The sequence below is a fragment of the Panthera uncia genome, chromosome F2, assembly GCF_023721935.1.
Source record: "Panthera uncia isolate 11264 chromosome F2, Puncia_PCG_1.0, whole genome shotgun sequence".
NCBI classification, from domain to species: Eukaryota; Metazoa; Chordata; class Mammalia; order Carnivora; family Felidae; genus Panthera; species Panthera uncia.
Genome location: NC_064812.1, coordinates 43,361,927 through 43,389,126, shown reverse-complemented (window position 1 = coordinate 43,389,126; position 27,200 = coordinate 43,361,927). Strand labels below are relative to the sequence as shown.

General features: G+C 37.1%; 1 protein-coding gene across 1 annotated transcript in view; it reads right to left on the bottom strand.

The window, feature by feature from the left end:
* Window positions 1-715: 715 nt before the first annotated feature.
* TRIQK (triple QxxK/R motif containing) overlaps window positions 716-27,200 on the bottom strand; it is a 291,286-nt gene continuing 264,801 nt past the window's right edge. Inside the window, exons 8-9 of the transcript XR_007458465.1 lie at window positions 12,679-12,759; window positions 716-6,542 (exon numbers count right to left, since the gene is read on the bottom strand). The gene's annotated coding sequence lies outside the window, so the exon portion shown is untranslated. The remainder of the gene's footprint in view (window positions 6,543-12,678; window positions 12,760-27,200) is intronic.

Here is a 27,200-nt window from a genome sequence, read left to right as displayed (position 1 = left end):
ATTTTCTAATCAGTAACAATCATAAAACGACTAGCTTTTTAAGAGACATCACGTATCCATTTACACCAATTTCACGTTAAGAAAGAAATTATCTTCTCAGAGGGTTATTTTCTTTTTTCTGAACTCAAAACAGAAAAAAGTTCAGCGCCCCCGCGCCCCGGAACGGACGGGGCTCTCCCAGAACCGGGGGCCTTGAGAGGAAGCAGAGCTCAATTCCAAATCCACATCGGTCACGCGGCGCCTGCATTTCCCCCAATTCCTTTCAAGTTGAACACACTTTTCAAGAAAGGGGAAAAAAATACAAATGCTGGAGAAGCCTTTTATAAACAAGCCATTTAAACTTCAGAGACAATTAGCTCCCCTGCCCGTTTTTAACTTCTGGGTTTCGGAGCCTCGGCTTTCCTGATAATTTACTTTTGAAATTCTCAGGCCCGTGGGGCTGGCCAGGCTGAGCTCTGACTTCACATGTGCGGCCGCCGGGAGATGGCAAGTGGCCGTGGTCAGTTTGACGAAGTATACATAAGCTTTCGGCACCGCGTATCTGCAATATCATGGACGGTCAAGGAGGCGCCTGTTATAAAAATACACAGTGAAACACAACTGAAGGACTGTGCTTTCTCAAAGACGAGAGTAATGCATTCCTTCTGTTTAGGCTCATTTTCCAGCCTTTCACATTCTTTGTGAACAAGAGTTATAAAACAACCCTGATGCAGGCCAATTATTTTTACTTTGAAGGCCATTAATCAAGATTGACTAAGAAAATGAAGACAGCTAAGCAAAATTTCATATGTGAGTGGAGTGAGATTAAAATAAAACCAGATGGGATGGACAGAGACACTAAGCATTTTTTTTTTTTTTTAATTTTTGGACTCATGTAATAAATGTCTTTTACAAATTACAGCACTCTTATTTTCTTACAGTAAATCAAATCAGGCCATAATGTACAAGTGGTCTCATTGCTGAAATGTCAAAAATAGAACCTGCCTTGTTCTTGTAGAGTAATTCCTCAAATCTAAACCAGCAGTGCGGGCTAACAGTCTATAAACCATTTACCTGTGTGCAATCAGAAATGTACCTGATGGATGGATTTCTCATGGCCACAGAGTACACCATACAGTGAACTCACAGAAATCTCACCCCAAAATGATTCAAGCTTTTGGATCAGAATTATCAAGTAGGCCAGTACCTTGTAAGTTAAGAAAAGGGGAGTTCGAGACTTGTTCAATACGCAGATTCTCTGTCATAGAAATGACTGGGAAGGTCACAAGCTCCACCCATTTGGAGACTTAAAAATAAATTTTTTTCTAGATCTTCAGGATCTGAAACTGCCAGTAGGTTCATTAGTTTTTCACATGAATACATATTCTATAAGCAAAAGAGTAAAATGTGGATGTTAAAAAATAAAATGAGGGGCGCCTGGGTGGCTCAGTCGGTTAAGTGTCCGACTTCGGCTCAGGTCATGATCTCGCAGTTTGTGAGTTCGAGCCCCACGTTGGGCTCTGTGCTGACAGCTCAGAGCCTGGAGTCTGCTTCGGATTCTGTCTCCCTCTCTCTCTCTCACCCTCCCCTGCTCACACTCTTGTCTCTCTCTCTCTCAAAAACAGATAAACATTAAAAAAAATGTTTTAAATAAAAGGAAATTTTTTTCTCTCCAATGTTGCATGGATAGCAAGGTTCTGTCGCCCTACTTCATACAACAGCAGTATCTTCCTGCAGTGGGAACATGACTGAAAATAACCAGCTGTTACAGGATCTCTTTCAAAACACACGCCATAATCCCGAAGAATTCTTCCCCATTTAGCACTGTCAGGTTAAAAAGTCTGCTTAGGAAATGAGACTAAACTTTCTTTTCATAACACTCAATGAACCATCTCCACCATGTATTTAGAGAGGACATACGCATTTCTTAAAGCAGATTCAAAATAATCTGTAAAGAAAATGAAGTAGATTTTCAACCATGGTAAATTTTCTTAACTCCTCTGATGCTTCCTTTTCAAGATGAAAAAGGCAATTTGGGGTTTTAAAAAGCATATTTTTTGCAAAATTCTCTTCTTGGGAAGACAACTCAACCCTGAGAATGAGAAGGACAACTGCCATTCATTTCTCCTCCACAAATCTCTAAACAAATCAGGAGATATTGGTCCAAAATTCCTCACTAAACAACACAACTCCCTTCACACAGTTGTATTTTATTTAACGTAATGGATGTGATCCTCAAAAGTTACATGAACGTTCCATTTCTGTAAGTGGGCTCAACCTTTAATTGCTTCCCATTTAAAGCCTGCTGGTGAATTCTGTAAATAAGGTTTCTTACTGATATATGGATGCTAACATAAAAGAATATTAGTGAAATAATTAAATTGGCACAAACTTCTGAAAGCTCAGAGCATTTTTAAAGTTCAGATGTTTATGTGGATTTCTTGATCAATGATCTGGCAACCAGACTGACTCTACACAATATGTTTCTTTGTAGAGCAGGAATACAGGACTTTCCACACAGTGTATCTCTAACTCATGTAAAATATTATGGTGAAAATTTCCGGTTTTGATCTCAGATTGTTGTCAAATATATCTACTTCTCCTCTCTTGATATCCAGAGGTCTATCCATTGCAATCCCATCCTCCAAGCCTAAACCTTAAAATACCTTAAGTTTTAACACCCTACAGTCCTCTTTAATATCTCAAACACCCCTGCTGCTTGCCCTCACCTGTCTGCCAGCCACCATGAGCTACCTGTCAATGTCAGTCCATGAAGTCAAGACTTCCCCCAAATCTAATACAGAAGAGCTGACCATCTTGGTAGGGTGAGGGAGGGAGATATTTCAAGGGAATGGTGTTACTAAGTCATCAACTTTCTATGCAAAGAGGAGAAAGTCAGGCTGGAACCTAATAGAGCAGAAGAGAGGAATTTAACATAGCCAAGAGAGGAAAAATTTGTTTGCCCCCAACTCAGTCTTAATGTTTTCCAGTTACCTAGTTTCATTGTTTATGCTGAAGTCAAAAATCTAAGACTTATTTGGGATTCTGCTCTTTCTTTATCCACACCCAACCCATCAGTAAAAATTACCAACTCTGACTTCAAAATACATCCCAATTCCCAACAGTTCTCTACTACTCTCTGTAAAACTTCTGGTCAAGTCTCCTCTGACAGTGACTTCTTGACTGAACTACAGCAATATACTCCCTATCTTTTCCCTGCCTCTCCTCTGGCCCTTGTGATCAATTTTCCAGAGAGCAGCAGAGTGATCTTTTAAATATGGAAATTAGCTCTTATCTTCCATTCCTCTTGAAAACTTTCCAATTGTTTTCCTTCCCAAGTAGAGTAACACCCTAACTCATTACAATGCCAACACCCTAACTTATTACAGTGGCCTACCCAGCCTTATCTCATCCTGTCTCCACTTACCTTTCAGACATCATCTCCTTCCACTTTCACTGTGCCTTACCACATTCAAGCCAACTGTCCCTTTGTTGCTTCTGGAACAAGCCAAGTTCATTTCTGTCTTGGGGCCATTGCACTGTGTCCTGTACACAGAGCACTAAAAAAATATTTTACCAATATTTTGTATGGCTGTCTGCTTCTTGTCATTCAAATCTCTGCTTAAATGTCACTTTCTCAGAAGGGCCACTTTAACATTCTGACTACATTTCCCCCAGCCATTGTCTGTCACATTACTTTATTTTAATTCTCTGCCTTTTTCCTTGTGGATGTGTTCGTTTACTTGGTGACTGTCTATCAACGATAGAATGAGAGCTCCATCATAGCTAAGGCCTTGCGTCTCTTGGTTATTACTGTTTTTCTAGCATTAGATGAATGCTTGTCCTTCAACAGGAATAAAATAAGTCTGTTGAACAAGTCTAGGAATCAAAAATGGAGACAAAAATAGAGGTAACTCAGAACGCAAAAGAAGGAGAAGTAGAGATTGAAAGGGGTGGAGATGAGGTATAAGGAGCTCCTTCAGAGTCCAACTTCACAAATGTGGAGCCTCCTGCTTGCTCTCCCCTTTTTTATGGGAAGGCCCATTTTTAAACAGACAGTTACACTGAGCAAAATCAGCTGTTCCTGGGATTGCCTTTCAAATCCTTCCCTTCCTCTTCTTCCCTTCTTTCCATCCACATCACTGTTTCTCTCAGTTCTCCATGCTTTTCTGGCTGAACCACCTTGTTCTGGTCTTGCCTATTCCCAGTCCATCCAGGGGACTGGTACCAAATTAATCTTACTAAAAACAGTTTGCATGATGTCACCTTCCAGCTCAAAACACTCTTCAAGTGGTTCTCATTATCTAAGGGCAAAGGTCAAACGTTTTAGTTTAGTACACAAGACTGTCAAACTACTCCCAGACGTCCTTTCCAACCTTATCTACCCTTGCTCCAACAAGAGTCCACTGCTTAGCTCAGCCAGACTCCTTCGCCCCTTGACTCATCTTGTCAGTCCCGATCTTGATTAAATCCTGATCCTGATCCTGATTAAAATCTTCTCTTTTTGTCTTCTACTCAGCTTTTAACCAGTGATCACAGTCTAGACAGAATCCCCAAGGATCTTTTTTAAATCCTAGAGTGCTTATTATTACTAATATCATTTACTGTATCTCTGGCCATTATCAACACATTACTTTCAAATGATCACTATTTTCTCATTTACACAAGTCTTGGTTTTCATGAAGGCTGGAAATATATTACTTTACTTTCTCCCTGCATTCAGCTCACCCTGCAGTGAGCATGTTATTGGAAATCTCAGAGACTGTATTCCTTTATTAGGGAAAGGAGGATAATAATAGCAGTTTTGTAGATTTGCTAGAAAAATTAAGTGATATAATGCATTTAATTAGCTTAGCACAGTGATATATAAGAAGTGTCATTATCTTAGTGCATTGCAAAGTGGCAGATTAACAAATTGATTGATTAATTGATCCGATTATCTTTAAAAAACCCCATAAAACATGGATTTATTTATACTACAAGTACATTTCCCCCAAATATGCATATAGTAAACACCTATAAGTTAATCTTTTTAAAAAGTATATAACTTTTGATTTCCAAAACCACCACTATATTTAGTAACCTAACCCAGTGATTCTTAACCTTAACCTATTCTTAACTAAAACCATATTGAAAATCTGATTAAAGCTCTAACCTCTCTCCCTAGAAAAATGCATGTACATACAAAATTTGGTATATAATTTCAGAGAGTTTCATGGCCCCTTATAGACCGTGCATAAACTTCTGGGAGTCTACTGGATCCTTAGCAAGCCATGAAATCCAATGTCAAAACTGATCACTTTTCCCATTCCTGGCTCTCTGACAGTGATGCATCAAACACCAATCTGCAGTAGAACACGTGAACTCAATGTTGTTGTTGTTTTTGTTTTTTGCTTTTTTTGTAATGACAAAATTAAATGAGATCAAATGAAACCAAAATAATAAAGGAATAATGGATTTTTCTTTTAACACTTTCTGCAACAGAGTGCATTATCATGCTTTTGTATTGGGTTTCAAAAACACAGACCATTCACTTTAGGCTCTTTCTTTCTTTCTTTCTTTCTTTCTTTCTTTCTTTCTTTCTTTCTTTTTTTTTTTCACATGTAAGATAGAAAGCAATACTTACCTGGCAGGGGAAATACCACTATCATGAGATAGAAAGCTAAAAATTCAAAGGAAAGCCCAAGTTTAACTTCAGATTTGAGATTTTAGTTCACATGAACTTTCTTCCTTCCTTCTTTTGTTCTTTCTTTCCTTCCTTGAAGTAACTCAATGCTTATTCAATGCCATGCTGTTTGCTAAAAATTGGGCAGACAATAGTAAGCAATATAGCTTCAACCTGAACACTCTCGTGGAAAAGACAATATTATTAAATACCTATGCGGATGAATATGTGCTTCAAATGTGTACCAAGAAAGACAATCAGTGGAAGTTACAAGAGTATGTAACTGAAGGAGATGACCTACTCTAGGGATCAAAGAAAGTCTCTTGGACACATTTTAACTGTGATTTGGAGACTGAGAAGGCATTAGCTAGGTGAAGTGTGAGGGTGGGGGATTGGGTGGTATGATAGGAGTCACCAAGGCAGGGATGAACATTTTAGGAACTCAAAGAACACGGATATCACTGGAAGGTGGGAGAATTATGGTAGGCAATGTACGCCATGTATTTCTGTTAGGAACGCTTCTGATTTCAAATAATAGAAGATTCTACTAACAGTTTTAACAATGTAAGTTCAATAACAAAGATTTTAGTGGTAGACAATTATTTACCTTGGTTCAGCTGTCCACCGATGCCAATGGAGACCCGGGTTTATTCTGTTTTTCCTCTATCCATGGTTAGTGGGTTGCTTTTAATCCTCACACTTGTCATCTCATGGTCATAAAATGGCTGCTGAAACTCCTGACCTCATAGCCATATTCAAGGCAGGAAAAAGTGAAGGAAAGGGTAGCAGCATCAGCTACATCTGTCTGTTTCATATGAAAAAGCAAAGGTCCTCTTGGTCCTCAGCACATTTACAATTATACCCCATGGTCAGAAATCTGTGACATGCCGTCTTTTAGCTGCAAATGCAAGAAAGGTTGGAGAAGTGATTATCAGCTTTCCTAGCTCTTGGGGTAAGGTGGGCAAGGGAGAACCAACATGGGTACTGATGTAGGGCTAGGTAAATAATAATGCCTGCTTCTCATGTCAAGGCTTTATTCTTTATCTTGAAAAACAGAATGAGTGCAACCAATAAGTATTCCAATTTAAAAAGGTATAATCACTCAAAAACATGTATCTCTGAGCCTATCACCAGGAAAATTGATTCGAAGGAGAAAGAGATGATGTGAGGTGACAGAAAGATATTGATCCAGGTGACAGATGGTTGGGATTTGAACTGAAGGGGTGGTGGTGAAGAGGGAGGAGGAACACAGCAGGTAGTTCAGGAGGTTTAGGGTGGCTCTGATTATTCATAGGATTTTTGTGTTTTGCAAATGCAGTCGTGTGTGAATTTGCTTCAAAACTATAGTTTTATACCAAATTAGCTCATTCTAAAGTCGAAATCTGACTAGCTTGGTATAAAGATACGTGTTGTCCTTGAACTTAAAATTCTTCTCAGTGAAACTCTTGGGAGGTATAAAAGCTGGGTGATTCATTTGGCAAGATAAAATTACTTTCTAATCCTTTTTTCCTTACAAAAGTCAAAACTGCACTTCCATTTAGTGATGTAGAAAAGGTAGAAAACTGATGTATTTGTACCTCCAGCTTAATAAAATAATTGTGCTTTTGTGTTCATACCAAGGAAAACCCAAACGCAGTAGATTAAGGATATCCTTAAAGACATGAAGAAAAATTTCAGTTGCCTTAAGTAAGGCAAAACATTCTACAGGAAAAAAAAAAAGTGGGGGGAGGGGGGTTAAACCCACATCCTAACATAAATTTCACAGAAAAATATTAGAATTTCTCAGGGTTTTCTATAACTGCTATTAGAATTCATTCGTGAGCTGAGATTTTTTTATTTCAAATTTCACATTAACAGTCCAATAATAAACCCTTGATTAAAGAAAAAGAATTCCAGTGAAAGGGTTGAAATAAGCTTAATTGTAGAGGTGTGATTAGTGCCACAGTGATAGACTCCCAGGTAATGATTTTTAAAATTTTATAGGAAATGTTTAACAAGATGATTGCCTGACTATAAAATGTCTCTGTATAAGAAAATAGTCTTTGAAAGCAGCATTGGGCCCTATTGCACTAATACATCCATGAATGGCAACATTTCTTTTGTAGTTTTGATGAATGCTAAAGTAGAAACTATATTATAATGATTTTGGACCCAAAACTGTGAAAATAGCTAGCAGAATACGAACGCTTTACCAGATCAATCAATTTTCATTTAAAATTCTGCTTATTGTGTATGGTATCAAACTATGAAAATGTAACATTTCAAACTAGTGATTTCTGTCCTACCAAAATTGCAGTACTTATTTGGGTTTTAAAGTAGATAGGATCAGCATTAGAGACAGCATGGTATAACCAAAAAAGAAAAAAAAAAAAATATATATATATATATATAGAGAGAGAGAGAGACAGAGAGAGAGAGAGAGAGATACCCATATTCTAGTATCTTATTCATTCAACTGCAAACATTTACACATGGCCTAAAAAGTGTAAGACACTGAAAATAGAAAGGCCCCAGATATTTCCAGGTATTCTTCTTAAGAAACGCTCAGGTTTGACATGACCCTGTGTTCAGTTGTAATGATGAACATACAGGTTTGTGGGAGCAAAGAAGAAAACTCATCTCAGGTGGGTGTGGATAGAGGAAGAGGTGACGTGTGAACTAAGACTCAGAGTCTTATAAACGGAATGGAGCCAGTTCAAGGAGGCAAAGAACATTAGGAAACAGTGACTGTTTAAGGGGCTCAAGCGATTGGATGCCACCAGAGTTCAAAAAGTGTCAAACAATGAGACAGAACAATACTGATCAACTCTGGCTAACTTGACTAGGGGAGAAGAATGCTGGAAAGGTATAGGATGGCTCACAAAGAGTCTATATTTCTCACTAAGAAACATGAATTTAATTCTGAAGACAATAAAGAATCTTCTGGAAAGTGCTGTAGTCATACTTAGATTTGAAATAATTCACTTGGGTGACTCTGTGAAGGATGGATTTACAGGAAGCCAGTAGGAGCCTTTAGGTGCTGAGCTTGGAGGAAGACATTGGAGAGGAGCCAAGAAATACTTGGGAAGTAAAATCTGCAAAAATAGAGAAGACTCAAGAATACAAAGTATAGGACTCATGGAGGCTGACCCAAGAACGGTGGAAGCAAAGCTTGTGTGGTGGAGAAGGTGATGAGTGTTCAGACACGTTGAGTTTGGGGTGCCTATGGGATATCTAGGCAGAGATGCCAGCAGAAAGCTGGATATAGGAGTCCACAACTCAGGGGAGGTTTCTGGGCAGAAGACAGTGATGAAGAAGTTGTCAGCATGCACCATACAAGGGGAAGAAATTTCAATTGCTAATAATACCCCTCAGGAGGTCCTGCCTTATATTGTGGGATTCCCTGAAGATCAAATGACAGAATATATTGAAAAAAAGCACAGAAGAGAAGTATGGGATGGTCATTACTTGAACTTGGCCTCAAATGCTTAAGTGATGTACATTTTAAAAATTACAGAACTGTTACTGTAATAACATAAACACTCACTTACCAAAATACTTTCTGTGGTATGAAATAGATATTCAACAGAGCAGAAAATACTACTAAGAAAAATGTATTATTCTATTGAAAATCTGTTTTGATGAAATAATCAGGGAAAAGCTCATGAAGGAAATAAAACCTTATATTTGAATAATAATTTCAATTTTTTAAAGTTGTCAGATTTCATTTTATCCTTGTGTTTTCCTATATGTGCCCTCAAGAACAAATCAAAATAATTAGAAAAACTCTCTTTGGGGTTAAAATTTCCAGGTCATTCTTCAGGTAGAATTAGTCCTTAACAATTCTAGAATGCTGTTGGATTCAAAGAAGTGGAAAGAAAAAGAATCTCACAATATTTTGTTAACTACATCCAATGACTTTTGAAACTAGTCATTGGACTTGGCCCTAATTATATCGAAAGGAGAAGGTCATGATTTAAGATCATTTTCTTTGCTTATGCCCCTCAGTATTCAGTTTTCATTTCATCTCCTCTTTTCCAAAGTAAGTGATGTAAAGTCATCTTTGCTACTTTCCCAGAAATAATTTTAAAGTTGGTATTTAGTACTGAAATTAGGATTTTCATATGTAGACTTCCTGTCCTTATTTACAACACATTGAGGGGTGATACAACACTCCCTTCGGTTCTGTGGGAGCCCATCAGAAGGGTTTTGTTAGTTTAGTATTATTTTATTTTATTTTATTTTTAAATGTTTTTACTTATTTTTTTGAGACAGAGAGAGGCAGAGCATGAGCAGGGGAGGGGCAGAGAGAGACGGAGACACAGAATCCGAAGCAGACCGCAGGCTCTGAGCTGTCAGCACAGGGCCCGATGCGGGGCTCGAACTCATGGACTGAGATCATGACCCGAGCCGAAGCCAGACGCTTAACCGACTGAGCCACCCAGGTGCCCCAGTTTAGTATTATTTTAAAAAATACATCAGGTTAGTTTTAAGTAGTTAGGGTCAGTTAGAGACCAGCAGAAGGACACGGTGCTTAGAATCAATTACAAGCTCCTAAGGCAGACTAATTAACCACTTTTTTGAACCTTAACTGTGAACTGCACACAATGACACCTACCTTCTAGTACTTTTAAGAGATAACTTAGATGATGTATATAATGGGCTTAAAATAACAGCTGGTTATTTTTTCTCAATAAATTAATAGATATTCCTAGTGTTAGTGATAATAAACAACTGTTTCATTATGAGATAATCTTTATAACTCAGTGACATTTACTTTGACTGCACAGCATGCATATACCTTTATAACTTGAGAGAGGTCCTAAAATAGGTGAGAGACTGGGCCAGGCTTCCCAAAATGAAAACTTTAAAAAGCATATTGATACATTGTTTCCTTCTGACCAACTAGATGTTCCCACTGAGTACATAGAGAAATTTGGAAATCATAACATACGTCATGTTGCATGGATCCAAAGAGTATATTTAAAAATTTCTGTATCACTAGATATTTATATGTAGCATTGTATTGTATGTAGAATATTATATTGTATCATTCTCTTTTAGTACTTTTAAAGAATTGTTTTACTGAGGTAATCATTTGCTCAAAGCTATTTTTAATATTTTCTTACCAATTAACTAATTAATTAACTTTAATTTATGTTCATGTATGATACATAACATATTAATATTCAGATGCCATAAATACATTTTATTTAATGTATTAAATTTACTTTTTATTTATTCTTCCTATAAAGACAGAATGAGTGACCAATTAGCTGGTCACTGTGCTAAATACTTCATGATATAGGGAACAATGAAGAGGTGAGATAATAGAAAAAATTAAATCATATTAATAAACATGAGAAAATTAAACGCATCCTTGTTATGACTAATTAAAATTAATTGAAAATTTTATTCTAGTTGTATTGAATGTAGCTGGAAAATTACACTATATTTTATCAATTTTTACTACTGTTTGTGCCTTAAAAAATCATTAAATGCTTTGTTTTCCCCCATAAACTTTACATTTCTGAATTGAGGAGATCAGAGCTTACTGCAGTGCTTACTTTTTAGGACATTCACACACAGGCCAATGCTTTTTCCATCTTTTATTTAAAAGTTTATTTTCTGGGGCTCCTGGGTGGCTCAGTCGGTTAAGCATTGAACTTCAGGTCATGAACTTGCAGTCTGTGACTTCGAGCCCTACGTCGGGCTCTGTGCTGACAGCTCAGCTCAGAGCCTGGAGCCTGCTTCAGATTCTGTCTCTCTGTTTCTCTGCTCCTCCCCTGCTTGCACTCAGTCTCAATCTCTCTCTCAAAAATAAACTTTAAAAAAATAATAAAATAATAAAAGTTTATTTTCTACTGCATTTCATTCTCCTCATTGCCAAAATTTTTTTAAATTTATGCTCAGGAAACACTCTGGACCACTATGAGATAACAACCCCAACTCCTTATTACATAGATCCTCTTTTGTTTACATTTTAGGGGTTTGGTTTCCAAATCCCCAAAATATTGCACCAATGAATGATCTTAGTCAGGAGTCCACTTCTAGGCACACAGCAGCCACTCAATAATTAAAGATTCATTGATTCTTTTAGTTCACACAGTAGCCTGACCATATCTAAAAAGGAAATCAATGTCTGGACTATAAGCCGGAGATAAGACACATTTCTAGTTTGGGAATCATTGAGCAGAATTACTAGAGGTGGCAGGTTGTTATTATCTCATTCCATTCACATAGAAACATGGAGCAAGTTTGCCATAGAGGCAAATCTAATCCCTCTCTCCCATAGGGCTTCCATCTACAAATGAGATTATAGTGTGTAGTAGGTAATATAATGCCCACACTCTATCCCCTAAAATGTTGTCCTAATCCCTGGAAGCTGTGAATATGTTGTTACATGGCAAAGGGGGATTAAGATTACAGATGGAATTCAGGTTACTGAAAAAACTAACCTTACAATAGAGAGATTATCCTGGATTATCTGGGTGGGCCCAATTAATCACGAGAACCCTTATAAGGGGAAGAGGAGGCAGGAGAGAGAGAGAGAGAGAGAGAGAGAGAGAGAGAGAGAGATAGGAACACATAAGCAGTCTTAAGAGATGCAGCACTGCTGTGGTTAAAGATGGAGGAAGGTGGAGATGAGCCAAAGAATGTGAGTAGCTTCTAGAAACTAGAAAAGGGAAAGAAACAGATTGTCCCCTAGGGCCTCCAAAAGGAATGCAGATGTGCTGAGACCTTGATCTTAGCCCAGGAAGACCCGTGTTCGACTTCTTACCTGCCTAATTGTATGATAACGAATCTGTATTGTTTTAAGCCACTAAATCTGTGCTAATTTAATATGACAGCAAGAGAAAATTAATGCATAGTCTTATGTAACTTTTAAAAACTAAGGCTACTGAGTGAAATATCTGGAAATTGGAAGACGAAGAAGCTGCTATAGTCTAGATAATCTCTAAAGCCCCTTCCCATTTTGATATTCCAGCTTCTTCCCATTAAAACTTATACAGCTATAACTATATTAGCCCCAAAGTATAACAGAAGGTACTTACGAGTTTCCTCTCTCTTTCACCTTCCTCTCCAATTTCTTTTTTTCACTCTTTCTATCCACTCGCTTCATCAAACTTCTATACCTAGAAAAGATATTTGGAAAAAGTATGTTATTTACATACAGTACTCACCAACTCTTTAGTATCAACTTTAACTTTGCAGCAAAAACACTTATTATTCGCCATCTAGTCTTGGATCTATCTGTTAGGATAAGATGAATCACTCATCAAGATTGATGGGACCAGTATCTATAATACCAGGTCATGAAGTAATTAAATGGAAATCTTTATAATCACTGAAGGCCGAAGTTACCCGGGGAAGAGATTTTTCTTCCAGTCACAAGCTCTTGACATGGTCATTCTCACCATCCCACAATATTTGTTGGCCATATTACCAAAGGAAAAAGCTGAGCTGAAAAGCACAAGAACACACAGGCTGCAGACAGCAGGGTTTATGCATAGCTTAACAAAACACGTAACTTGGGGTGTGTCCTGGGTGGCCTGGAAAATCCAGAATGGAGTCATTACATCTTCCTGGAGAGCCTTTCACAAAGGCAATTGGTTTTCACTTTGAATGCTTACATTTTACAAAGAATAGATCTTAAATATTCTCATCACAAAAAAAGAAATGGCAATTATGTGGCATGTTACAGGGGTTAGGTAATGCTCTGGTGGTAATCAGTTTGTAATACATAAGCGTATCAAATCAACATGTTTACACTTTAAATTTACACTATGTTATACGTCAATTATATCTCCATAAGGCTGGAAAAATACTTAAAATTTTAAAAAAAATTAAATTTCTTTTATATTGTTATTGATTTTTCTTTCTTATGCACTCTACTAACTAGAGCATTCATCTGGTAAAAATTATTTTTGCCTGAATTAAATATGGATGGGTAACTCCGGCCCATTTCAGGTTCAACAAACATCTTGAACTATTTTTCAAACATTTGGGATTTGGCAAACAAATATTTTGCTCAATAATTTTTTGCTTAATTTTTAAACCCTTGTGTGTTTTAAGGAGAATTTAATCCGTATGTTTCTGATTCATTTACCATTAACTGATCAGGCTGGGTTTTTCTGGTGCCATTTTTTGGTGGGGGAGGGGTTTAAGGGACACTTTCAGAGACTTTGACAAATTTCTTAAAAAAAAAAAAAAAGAACAGGAAAGTTTCATTCTGCCAGAGAGGAAATCAAGTGTCAAAAAGAAGTTCTAGGTTCATGTTAGCAATGAAACCTGACTCAAAATGAGAGAAACCATTTTTTTTCTCCAATTGTACTACTAAGGATGAAAGATTTTATGGACTTAGAATCACAGACATTAAAAGGTGCTCATGGAACTCGGATTTATTTACCATTCTGGGCACCAGTCTCCAGTGAGTCTGAGACCAAAAGGTAACTCCTCCAAGAGAGAAGAGGAGCCAAAAAAGATGTTTCTAGCAGTCAAGAAAAGGATTACTTACGATTAGACTGTGAAGAGGAAGAGAAAATGAGTGGGTAGAAGAGGAAAACAGAGGAAGAAGAGAAAAAGAGGGATATTTCTGAAAAAGTTCAATAGGATACAATTTCCTTTTTGCTCCTGGAGGATCCTTGGCCGTAGCCTTATGGCTGCGTGGACACAGGGTAGCGCATCCCTAAGACCCTTGACAAATTTGGAATAGATGTTTAACCTATAGTATAACCACTTGTAATAATCTAAAAACAGTTTTGTAAATAGTGCAATCAATATTACTTGCTTCATTTCCATCTTTCCCTCACTCTATTGACTTATTTTAAAAAGCCATTATCAAACTTTTTCAATTTGCCTTTTGCTTTTCTCTGAACTTTTTGAATTCCTTACCTTATGTCAGAAGCAAGAAGTGCTAGTTTAAAAGACAAGATATTGCATTATTTACTACTTTATATAGATTTTTATCTTACATACAAAGTTTTACACAGGTGTGTGCACATATGCATGTATGCCTGCGTGCGAACCCCCACACATAAAATTCTTGGTATCAAGTCATTTCTTTAGTTTCAGAACTTTTTTCTTTCTTTCTATTGTTAATAGTGCATTAATATTCTATCATTAATATTGCAGCTGAATATAAAAATACCATTCCTGAATCCTTAAAAGTTTTATGGATTTGTGTAGCGAAATTCTGTTATCCAACATTTATTGAACATTCTCTATGTGTGCAACATTGTGAGGAAGAATGAATATACCGGAGCATAGGGTAGGTTCCTAAGCTCAAGTGTTTAACAGTTAGAATACAATTTTGGAAAATAAGGCCTAACATGATACCAAGCTCCCAGTTTATAGTTTTTAACTGAAACAAACAGACAAAAAAAACCCTTTTTTTTTTTTAATAGAAACCTGCCTCCTGCCTTGGAAGCCTCCTTCAATTTTATATTTAGAAACTTTTAAATTAGGATTTTTATTTTTTTAATCCTCAAGCTCTACAGCTCTGGATCCCAGTATCTTAGGAAACTTCAAGTCTCAGTTTACATCAAACTATTTTAAATCATACCTTCCAGTGAGATGTCAGCCATGCTGTGTCAGTCAGTCTAGGAGCAGTCCTGGCATTTCATAAGAGTGACAAGTGGCTGTGAAAACGACAGGGCGTGGGGTTGGGGGGTGCGGGAATCATGGGGAATTGTTTTAATGCCCCAAAGCTGCTTATGGTGTTCAATGTCTCTAAGTCTCTGTGTCCCAATTAAGGATCTTGAAATGAAATACTTAATACACAGAAAAGAGTTAGATTTCACATGTCATCACCTGAGAGGAGAGTGAACTTATTTTTCTGGGACTATGGCTCCTTCTAGAAAGAACATTTGACTTAAGTGTTAACAAAGGATAGTGGTCGGAAGCAGAGTAAATAGACAAGCTATTTCTTTATTTAAAATTCATGTGGATCTTCAAAATGGATCAAGATTGTTAGGATTTCCTAATGTGGTAAGAGAGAAGTAGAAGAAATATCTTTGTAGATGAAATAAAATAACTTGTCTTGTTTCTGAGAACTAAAAGAAATTTAATGGGTCTACAATTATTTCCCTCCACAAAATTATTCATTTTATTTATCGTTAAGTCTTCTCATATAGCATTTCCCTTGAGGTGCTGCAAGTCTGGATGAGGGTCAGGTATCTTGAGTTTTTAGGTGTTTTATTTTTTAATTTTTTTTAAGTTTATTTATTTATTTTGAGAGAGACAGAAATGGTGTGAGTGAGAGGGAGAGAGAGAATCCCAAGCAAGCTCCACACTGCCGGCCCACAGCCTGACATGGGGCTTGAGCTCATGAAATCGTGAGATCATGACCTGAGCAACAACCAAGAGTTGGACACTTAACTGACTGAGCCACCCAGGCACCCATAGGTGTTTTATTTTTAAAGTTATAGATGTAATTCATGCTTAAGAACATCAACAATACATATGTAATAACCTTTCAATCTCCCGACTGACCTAACTGATGTGAACAATTTGATACTTATTCTTTTTTATTTTATTTAATGCATGTAAAATCATAGACACACCAACAGACAAAGATTTCACCTTCAGGATAAAGTAGGATCACATTATAACTGCTACTATTGGAGTCCTTTAAAAAAATTAACATTAGGGGCGCCTGGGTGGCACAGTCGGTTAAGCGTCCGACTTCAGCCAGGTCACGATCTCGCGGTCCGTGAGTTCGAGCCCCGCGTCAGGCTCTGGGCTGATGGCTCGGAGCCTGGAGCCTGTTTCCGATTCTGTGTCTCCCTTTCTCTCTGCCCCTCCCCCGTTCATGCTCTGTCTCTCTCTGTCCCAAAAATAAATAAAAAACATTGAAAAAAAATTAAAAAAAAAAATTAACATTATATCTTGAATAGCTTTCTAGACCTGGCAAATATCTGTGTAATATTACATGGTGTGGATATATACTTTATTCAACCATTCTCCATAATGGATACAAAGGTCATTTCCAGTACAAATTCTGCTAGAATTAACATCCTTATACTATTATGTTTTTATTTCAGCAGAATCAATTTCTAGAACTGGGAGTTTTGTTGGGAACAGTACTCAGAGCGTGAAGAGTCCCAGCAGAGAAATAGAGAGCAAATCAGATATGTAGGCAAAAGCCCTGCCTGTGGACTTGGCGACTACAGAAAATAATTTTAGCAGAAAATCCACCACAGTTTGATGGGCTGAGAAGTATCTGAAGCTGGGTAGAACTGACTTCACAGAACTGCAATGCTAGCAAATCTTTGCTTGTTTTATTGAGATATAGTTGACATATAACACTGTGGAAGTTTAAGGTGACCCACATATGTGTACATTTGATATGTTTATCTATTACAATAGGATTACCACCATAATGTTAGCTAACACTATTACCACATCGCATAATTTTTATTTTTTTTTCTAAAGCAGAGAAAAATCTCATGCTTCTTTTTAATTTTTTTAATGTTTATTTATTTACTTTTGAGAGACACAGAGACATGGTAAGCAGGGGAGGGGCAGAGAGCGAAGGAGAGAGAATAGGAAGCAGGCTTCCCATTGTTAACACAGAGCCCAGTGTGGAGCTTGAACCCCACAAAATCGGGAGATCATGACCTGAGCCGAAACCAAGAGTCCCAGGCTTAACCGACTGAGCCACCCAGGTGCCCATATCATTATTATTTCTTCTTTGTGGTGAGAACATTTAAGATCTAGCCTCTTAGTAACTTTGAAGTATATAATACAGTATTATATTTATCTTATCCTAGCTTCAGTGAGCAGAACTGTCACAGGAACAAGATGTGCCTGAGCATGTTAGTTAATATTTGTCAGTCCCTTAACAGGATGGCAAAGTGAAGGGAAGAGGAAGCACAGACTTCTCTGGCCATACAATGCATGTTTTCTGGCAGACTCCAGGCAGGTCACTGAAGATGTCAAGTGAAGCTATCAAGGGAAAATTTTGTTGTGATCAACTATATTGGCTCCCACCATTGGTGTGAAACCAGGACAAATGGCAATCCCGTTTTCCTGTTTACCAAATATCTCACTTCCTTAGACTCTATTTGAGTTTTATGGCTGTCGATAGAAGTGGACGCTGAGCTGAAGCCAAACAGGTCTGGCCCTATTTCCCATGGGCCCTTGTGCTGCTGGGTGGGATCTGAGAGCAGGTGCAAGTCGGCCATCCACAGCCTCGCACTTGGCGATATATTCATAAGGCCTGTCAAAACACCCAGGGGCTTTGGGGTCAGGAAGGGCTATCACATGGCCTTTCATACGGGTACACGATATCCATAGAGCACTGCTCCAGTTCTTACCTTAATTATTTCTAATTCTCTGAGGTTCTTCACTATTAGTGATCATGCCATTGTTAAGGAGTTACATGTTTCTGTATGAATCATATATATGACTCCTTTATCAGTGTTTATATCAGCCCATTAGTTATCTATTTCTTGACTCCTGCCATATGCCAAGCACCATGTTGTGGAGGATCCATAGAGTAGCAAAATAATATTTATTTTTCTAGGTTTGTATTTTTCTGTTCTCTCTTTCCATCTGCTCTCTCTCTCTCTCTTTCATCTTAGTACAGAAAAATCTCAAAGAATTAAAAACCCCTAGAATTGTTCATTTTTCTAATGTGCCAAAAATAGGCAGTGATTCTTAATTTCTTCTCTACTATTTATTCTTTTGTTTTCTTTTTAATTTTTCATCTTGCAATCTTATACATTGTTTTGTGATATCTGGAGGGCTTGAATTTACTACTGAATCTATTTTTATTTTTCAGTCATAGAGTAAGCCCACTCTGGGCATATGTGACAGCCAATATGACCAATAGTAATTTTTCAAGAAAGTAAGTAATTTGGTTAAAGATTGTGTGCGTGCGTGTGTGTGTGTGTGTGTGTGTGTGTGTGCATGTAGAAACAAAAGGCACTCTAGAGCATTTTTAAGGAATCTTTCAGAAAATAGTGCCATAGGAGTACAAATGGAGATAGAGCTCCTTGGGACCACTTTTAGGGAAAATATCCTACTTTCAGAGGAAAGATGAGATCATCACACATGCTCTTCCTCAATTCTGCTCTCTTTATCTATACACTTATTTACATACCCACAATTCAACTCCTTCCTTTTAGTCTTAGAGAACAAACTGGTCTTTCCCTTCCCATTGGTGCACAGAGTCAATTGCCTTCTTTTATGATTTCCTCCATCAATTATCTTCTCTATCTTAGATCTTCAGCCTCACTTCTGTGTTAGAGAAACATAATAGCTTAAATACGTAAGTAAACAGGGGTGCCTGGGTGTTTCAGTCAGCTAAGTCTCTGACTTTGGCTCAGGTCATGATCTCATGGTTCCTGAGTTCGAGCCCCGCAGCAGGCTCTGTGTAGACAGCTCAGAGCCTAGAGCCTACTTCGGATTCTGTGTCTCCCTCTCTCTCTCTGCTCTCCCCTGCTCGTGCTCTGACTCTCTTCCTCTCTCCCTCTACCTCCCTCTCTCTCTGTCTCTCAAAAATAAATAATCACATAAAAAATTTGAAAAAAAACCATAAGCAAACAAATAAATATCTTGCATCCTAAATAAAGATCTTCCCTTCACCACATGCTGTTCTTATATCAGCCTCTCTCTCCTCTTCCCTGTCATTACTATTTCTTGAACGTGGGATTAAGTTTTCTCTTCTTTGTCTTACTCACTTCTTTATAAACCGAAGTCTGGCTTTTCCTGCCACCAGCACATTGAATTGGATAGATGTGTCCGTTGCATCTGACAAGGTTCATTGCTCCCTTTGTCTTGACACGTTCCACTCTAGCTTTCCATTACACAACTCTGCCAGTCTGTCTTTAATCAGCTACACATCTCTGAGCACTCCTTTGTCTTTTCCATGAATTTTGCTGTTACTGTTTACATCTTCAGTGTTGATGTTCCTCAAGTTTCTGCCATCAACTCACATTTCTTCCACTTTCTGCAGTTCCTTGAGCAAATCCACATACCGATGTTGACTGCCACCAGAGGTGGTAATACACTGTAGTAATCCTGGTGGTATCATGTCAGTAATGCTTCAGTTCTCTCTCTAGCTCTGAAGTGGTCCAGAATCTCCCGGTCACCTCTACCCCCTTATCCTACAGGAACCTTATTTATTTATTTTATTTTTTATTTTAAGCTTATTTATTTTGAGGGGGAGGGGCAGAGAGAGAATCCCTCCCTCTCTTATAAGTTATAAGAAGTATAACTACTTATATTTCTTTAATGAAAGCCCTAGAATACTACATTGGTCTCCCAGCCACTAAGACTACGTGCTCAAACTCATCTTTACACAATGGACAGAAGAATGTATCTAAATTTGATTCTGATCTTATGATATCCCAACAAAACTTGCTGGTGGTTCCACATCATTTGGTCCATTTCTTTGTCCTCATCTTACATGACCATCTACCTCATGCTTTGCTCTCTTGCAATACTGAATTCATTGTAATCCCACTCATATGCTGTGCTGTTTATCCTGCCAATGTGGTTGCTCAAGCTGACCCCTCTTCTTGGAAAGTCCCTAGTCCCTTCACCTGGCCAACTCCTCCTAAGCCTTTAAGACTCTTCTTGAGAGTAACTTCTCCCAAGAAGTCTTCCTTCCTTATTCCTACTCATGCCTCTAAATGTGTTAGCTGTCTCTCTAATTTCACAGTAACCTCTATATGTCTTTAAATTTGTCATTTTGTGTTGCAATTGCTTATTTATGTTTGTCATTGAGTGAACACACCATACTTTGTGTATTTGTTGTTAACTCCAGCACTCAATTTGGTTCTTATCATACAACAAGCACAAGATAACTAACTTTATTCAGTTACGGCTTAACTTGGGCCTTAAATTATGAGTGGGATCTAGATAATTGAAAATAAAAGAGGAAATACAATGGAAGGTAGACTTTGAACTAAGATTCAGACACAAAAATGTCCCAGGCATATTTCTGGAGTTAGTAAGGAGCATGTACCTAACTGGAGTGGGAAGCTTGTGTGTGTGTGTGTTGGGTGGGGGAGGTAGGTATCTCCTAGCAGGCTGGATGGATAGACTGGGGAAATTTTGGAGGTTCTGGCATGTATACATTTTGCACATTGTAGACAACACAGAGGAACTGTTTTTGAATGAAAGAACATAATGAGAATGGTGTGTTAGGAAAAAACTTTCAACAATAGTGGGTTAATAGGTTAGGGCTGAGAGCAGGGTGAACACTTATAAAAAAATAATAGTTCTGGAATAAAATGATAATGATCCTGAGCTAGGATAGGGCAGTGAAAATAGTGGGGAAAGAGTACATGCCAAAATATTCAAATTACTATGGTGGCTAAATGGCACATCCAAGGGAACATTGTGAGGCCAGGGATAATGTGAAATTTTGTTTAATACTATATGCTCACTGCTTAGCACTGAGCTTGGCATATAGTAGGTGATGAAGAAATGTTTTTCAAGTAAAAGAATTAATGGATGAGTGATAATATAACCCTCTCACATACACATACTGTATCTCTTCCTTGAGACAATAGCAGAGAATGTTTTCTTTTTTGTTTTGTTTTGGTTTTGTACCTTTACCAGCACCAATGCACTGGTTTGAGTAAAGATGTAATGATTTGATTACAGTAATGGTCAGTAATGGTCTGTTTATAAGCAATGACAAAACGATGTGACTTTGTTGTCGTTTATGTCATTTTCATTCTCTCCCAGTTGCTTCCCCAGGGTCCCAGGCCTTAGCACAATTAATGCCACTATTTTGAAATCAGCTTTAGAACTTTGATCTCAGGCTCTAAATATGCCCTTGTTGTAAACAAGCAACACATCTAAGAATAACCATATCACCTGTTCATCTAAAGGGCTTCATGTGTGTTTAATTAATAATTGAAAACAAATGTCGCCATCGTCGCCTGAGTCTAGACAGGGGACAATTTTATCATCTACTTGTTTTTTCTGCTTGAAGGATATATAAAGCTTTCAAGAAGGTTATTAAGGATTCAGATAATTAAACTTGTATTTTTTGCACATTAACGACAATTTATACTTGAAAACAATTAGCATGAGTTACTTGTGTGTTCAAATAATCAATTTCACAGAAAAACCTTTATAATGTGCAAAGATATATGTTCAGGGATATTAACTGCAACACTTTGCAATACTGAAAGTCTAGAAATTACTTAAATACCCATCATAAATTATGGTACACATTCTAGGCAGAATTCTAAACGATGATTTTTTTTTTAATGGAGTAAATCTATATGTACTAATGTAAGAAAAATGTCTGAGGTACATTGTTACATGAAAAAATTGCAGAAATATAGAGCACAATACTTCCTAGGAAAGCAATTCAAGTTAACAACACATACAGATCATGTGGCTATATGTGCAGACATGTACATATACACATTATACCACTAGTGAGACTAAAATTACCTGGAAAGATTCCTAAGAAAAAGGAGTTAATTCTGGACTTACCTCAAGTATTTTATAACATTTTTACAATGATCACATATTAATTAGCTTAGACAAGTTATTTCAGTATTTTCCAAGCTTTGTTGTGGCTTCTCCTCACATTTTAGCTCCTAGAAGTTAATATTAAAAATATATTATGAAACGGGGTGTCTGATTGGCTCAGTTGGTTGAGGGTCTGGCTCTTGATTTTGGCTCCAGTCATGATGTCACCATTCATGGGATAGATCCCGGCATTGGGCTCTACACTGACAGCAAGGAGTCTGATTGGGCTTCTTTCTCTCTCCCTCTCTCTCTCTGCCCTTCCCCTACTTATGCATGTACTCTCTTTCTCTCAAAATAAATAAACATTTAAAAATATATATATTTAATATTATATATAATTATATATTATTATAACACATATATTATTATATATAATTATATGACAATATATTATATATTATTATGTATTATATTATTATAATTATATATTATATTATTATGTATTAAATATTATTATATATATATTATGATTTTTGTCTGTTCTATCACATGCTTTTCTTCCTATTTCATGATCTTAATTTTGTTCTTATTTAATAATCAATAATAAATAATAAAAATCAATAATTTTGATCTTATTTTCTGTATCATTGTTTAGTCTTTATTATATTTTCACTTCTACTATTTTTAGCTTATTCTGTTTTTTTATACCTTATTTAAAAAAGGTTTGTTAACTGTTTTTTAAATTAGTTTCAAGCAATTGCAAAAAATGCTCACAATTTCCTTTTCAGAATCAGTTTGATTTCATCTAGCAAATTTTGGTATGCAATATTCTCTTTACCATTAGTTCTAATATTTTCTAGGTTCCATCATAACTTCTTATTTGACTTATTAGTTATTCAGAAGTTTTAAGCTCTCTAAATATGTGAGTCTTTTAAAATTATCTCTTATTGGGGTGTCTGGGTGGCTCAGTGGGTTAAGCATCTGGCTCTTGATTTTGGCTCAGGTCATGATCTCATGGTATGTGAGATTGAGCCCCGCATCAGGCTCTGCGTTGACAGTGTGGACCCAGCTTGGGATTCTCTCTCTTCCACTCTCTTTGGCCCTCCCCAGCTTGCATGTGCTCTCTCTCTCTCTCAAAATAAATAATTAAACTTGAAAAAAGTTCTCTCTTATTTATTTAAAATTTACTTGTATTGTAATCAGACAATATGGTATTATCTCAAATTTGTTTTCTTCTGTTTGGTGTCCATTTTGATAATATGGAAGTGCTTAAAATGTCCTTTTTTCAGTTAGAACCTTGGTTTCTGAGATCTTTTTATTGTTTTTTTTAATAGCATATACATTAACTCTGATAAATCCATAAATTCCTTTTATTACTAATACATTATCAAAATGCTTTCTAAACAGCCATTTCCAACAGCTTTTGACAGAAACAATGCCATTCTCTTTGATTGCCGAATGCGGGTGCTACGAACAAACTCTTACTTTCTAAACTCTTACTTTCTAAAATGATGAAATCATAAGACACTTTTCCCCTTAGAAATGATTGATTTTACTTATTCATTTTTATTTATTTGTTCTATAGTTCTATTTGCTGATAGAACTTCAAGAAGGTTATTTCCTCAGAATTTCCTTCACGGTTAAAGCAAAGGAGAAGATGCTTTGCTGATGATCAGAACCATGGAAGGTTTGAAGAAGAGAAATTATATGATCAGATCTGTGTTTACCAGAGATTAGTCTGGAAACCCTGAAGGATGCATGGGGAGGGATAAAGATAAAGTGTAAAGAACAGAACAGGAAGTTAACCAGTTAGGAGCTGTAAAGGATTTGAACGGAGAGAGTGTGGAGGGTGTTGGGTCCAACAATGCTGATTACTCAGGAGACAGTGAGACTACCAGCAAAGTAGAGGTATTAAAAATATTTTTGGAATAATTTGACATTATTGAGTTCAAAAAAGACATTCAAGTTGTCCTTATGGGAAAAATCCAAATGTTGTTGGACTTCCTTAGAGTATGTACTCTACGGATTTTTTTAAAAATATTTGTTTAGTAGGAGTGTGGCTGTGCCATTATAGTGTGCTTAGGGCTTCCAAAGATCCTAATGAGCAACGAAATTTGTTGCTTAGGCAACTTAATGTATTGGTGCCATCATCTGGAGCAAAAAACAGAATAAAACAGATTTGGGGAGGTGGGGGACAGCTTAATTTGAGGATTTTAGAGGTTAGTGACAGGGGGCCTTCTAAGCAGTGATGTCCAGTAAAACTCAGCACCTAGGAGTTTCTAGTCAGAGACAAATAACCCTGACTAACATCTGGAGCATATTTACAAAGTACCTTCATGTGCATTATTGTTCATAAGCGACACATCTATGAAGCAGAAGGTAATGGTGAAAGTGCAATGACAAACACACAAAAAAGCAGAGGCTTTTTCTCTTGGTTGTTTAATTGCATTTTAAATGGTTTTGTTTTAATTTTTAGATTGCTGTGGATCAGCCAGTAGTTCAAAAAGATACCACTCAGTTTCCTAGTCACTTTTTTTATGAGAAGCATGCATTTCTAAGTTTTCTGGTTATGGTTCATTTTACAGTTGGAAATCACAGAAAAGGGCTTGACCATCTAACCCACAAAGCACTCAAATTACACAGTACCAGGCACATAGTAGTTATTCAACAAATACTGAATTCTAGCTGTGAAGCAACCATGGTTTTCATACTTCTATACATTAGCTTTCTGGGTCTTCCATGATGTCCATCATCATCAAAGATAAAACTCAATTTCTTAGCAGAATACTCAAGGTATACTTGATGTATACTCTAATACTCTAATGATATACTTTTTTTGGATCATTTCCAGATACAGACATATATTATTTTATTGTGCTTCATCCCCTTTTTTATTGCATTTTTTTTTTTTTTTTTTTTTTTTTTTTTTTTTTTTACAAATTCAAGGTTGGTGGCACCCTTGTGTCAGGCAAGTTTATTGGCACCATTTTTCCAAGAAGCATTTGCTCACCTCCTGTCTCTCTATCACATTTTGGAAATTCTCACAATATTTCAAACTTTTCTATTATTGTTATATTTGTTGTGGTGATCTGTGATCAGTGATCTTTGATGTCATTACTCTAATTGTCTGGGGGGGTAACACAACTGCACCCATATAAGATGCCAAACTTAATCAATAAATGTGTGTGTTCTGACTGCTCCACTGATGAGGCGTTCCCCCCTTTCACTCACTTCAGGCTTCCCTCTTCTCCAAGACACAGCGATATTGAAATTAGGCCCATGAATAACTGCAAAATGGCCTCGAAGTGTTCAAGTGAAGGGAAGAGTCACAGGTCTTTCACTTTAAGTCAAAAGATACAAATGATTAAGCTCAGTGAGGAAAGCATATTGAAAGCAGAGACAGGCTGAACGCTAGGCTTCTCATGACAAACAACTAAATTGTGAATGCAAAGGAAAAGTTACTGAAGAAAATTAAAAGTGTTACTCAGTGAACACACAAATGACAAGAAAGCGAAACAGCTTTATTGTCGATATGGAGAAAGTTTGAGTGGTCTGGAAAGAAGATCAAGCCAGCCACAACACTTCCTTAAGCCAAAGCCTAACTAGAGCAAGGCCTAACTTCCTTAAAGTCTATGAAGGTGGGGGAGGTGAGGGAGCTGCAGAAAAAAAGTGTGAATCTAGCAGAGGTTGGTTCATGAGGTTTAAGGAAAGAAGCCATCTCCATAACATACAAGTGCAAGGTGAAGCAGGAAGTGCTGATATGGAAGCTGCAGCAAGTTCTCCCGAAGATCTAGCTAAGATAATGAATGAGGGTGGCTACACTAAGCAGCAGGTTTTCAATGTAGATGAAAGAGCCATAGATTGGAAGAAGATGCCATCTTGGACTTTCATAGCTAGAGAGAAGTCAATGCCTGGCTTCAAAGCTTCAAAGGACGGGCTGACTCTTTTGTCAGGAGCTAATGCAGCTGGTGACTTGAAGGTGAAACCAGTGCTCATTGACCATTTTGAAAATCCTAGGGCCCTTAAGAATTATGCTAAATCTACTCTGCCTGTGCTCTAGAAATGGAACAACAAAGACTGTATGGCAACACATCTGTTTACAACATGGCTTACTGAGTATTTTAAGTCTACTGTTGAGACCTACTGCTCAGAAAAAAAGATTCCTTTCAAAGTATTACTGATCCTGGTCATCCAAGAGCTCCAATGGAGATATGCAATGATTAATGTTGTTTTTATGCCTGCTAACACAACATCCATTATGCAACCCATCAATCAAGGAATAATTTTGACTTTCACATCTCATGATTTAAGACCTACATTTCATAAGGCTATAGGTGCTACAGATAGTAATTTCTCGGGTGGATCTTGGCAAAGTAAGTTGAAAACTTTCTGGAAAGTATTCTCCATTCTAGATGCCATTAAGGACGTCCATGACTCATAGGAAGGGGTCAAAAATATCAACATCAACAGCAGTTTGGAAGAAGCTGACTCTAACCCTCATGGATGACTTTTAGAGGTTAAAGACTTCAGTGGGAACCCCATGGAGAAGTGACTGTGGATGTGGGGGAAGTAGCAAAAGAACTAGAATCACAAGTATAAATTACAAGTGTGAAGATGTGACTGAATTGATGCAATCTCTTGGTGGAGATGCTATGAAAACTGTTGAAATGATACCAAAGGATTTAGAATATTATATAAACTTAGTGAATAAAGTGACAGAAGACTGATCCCTAATTTGAAAGAAGGTATACTATGAGCAAAACATTCTACTGTGAATAAAACGCTACCAACCAGCACCACTGGCTACAGAGAAAATATTCATGAAGAGTCAATCAGTGTGGCAAACTTCATTGTCTTATTTTAAGAAGTTGTCACACAAACCAAGAAACAGACTCTAAACTCTAGAGAACAAACTGATGGTTTTTGGAGGGGCGGGTTAAACAGGTGATGGGGATTAAGGCTAGCACTTGTTGTGATAAGCACCAGGTGTTATATCTAAGTGATAAATCACTAAATTTTATACCTGAAACTAATATTGCACCATATGTTGACTAGCTGGAATTTAAATAAAAGCTTGGAAAACATATATATATATATATATATATATATATATATGTGTATGTATATATAT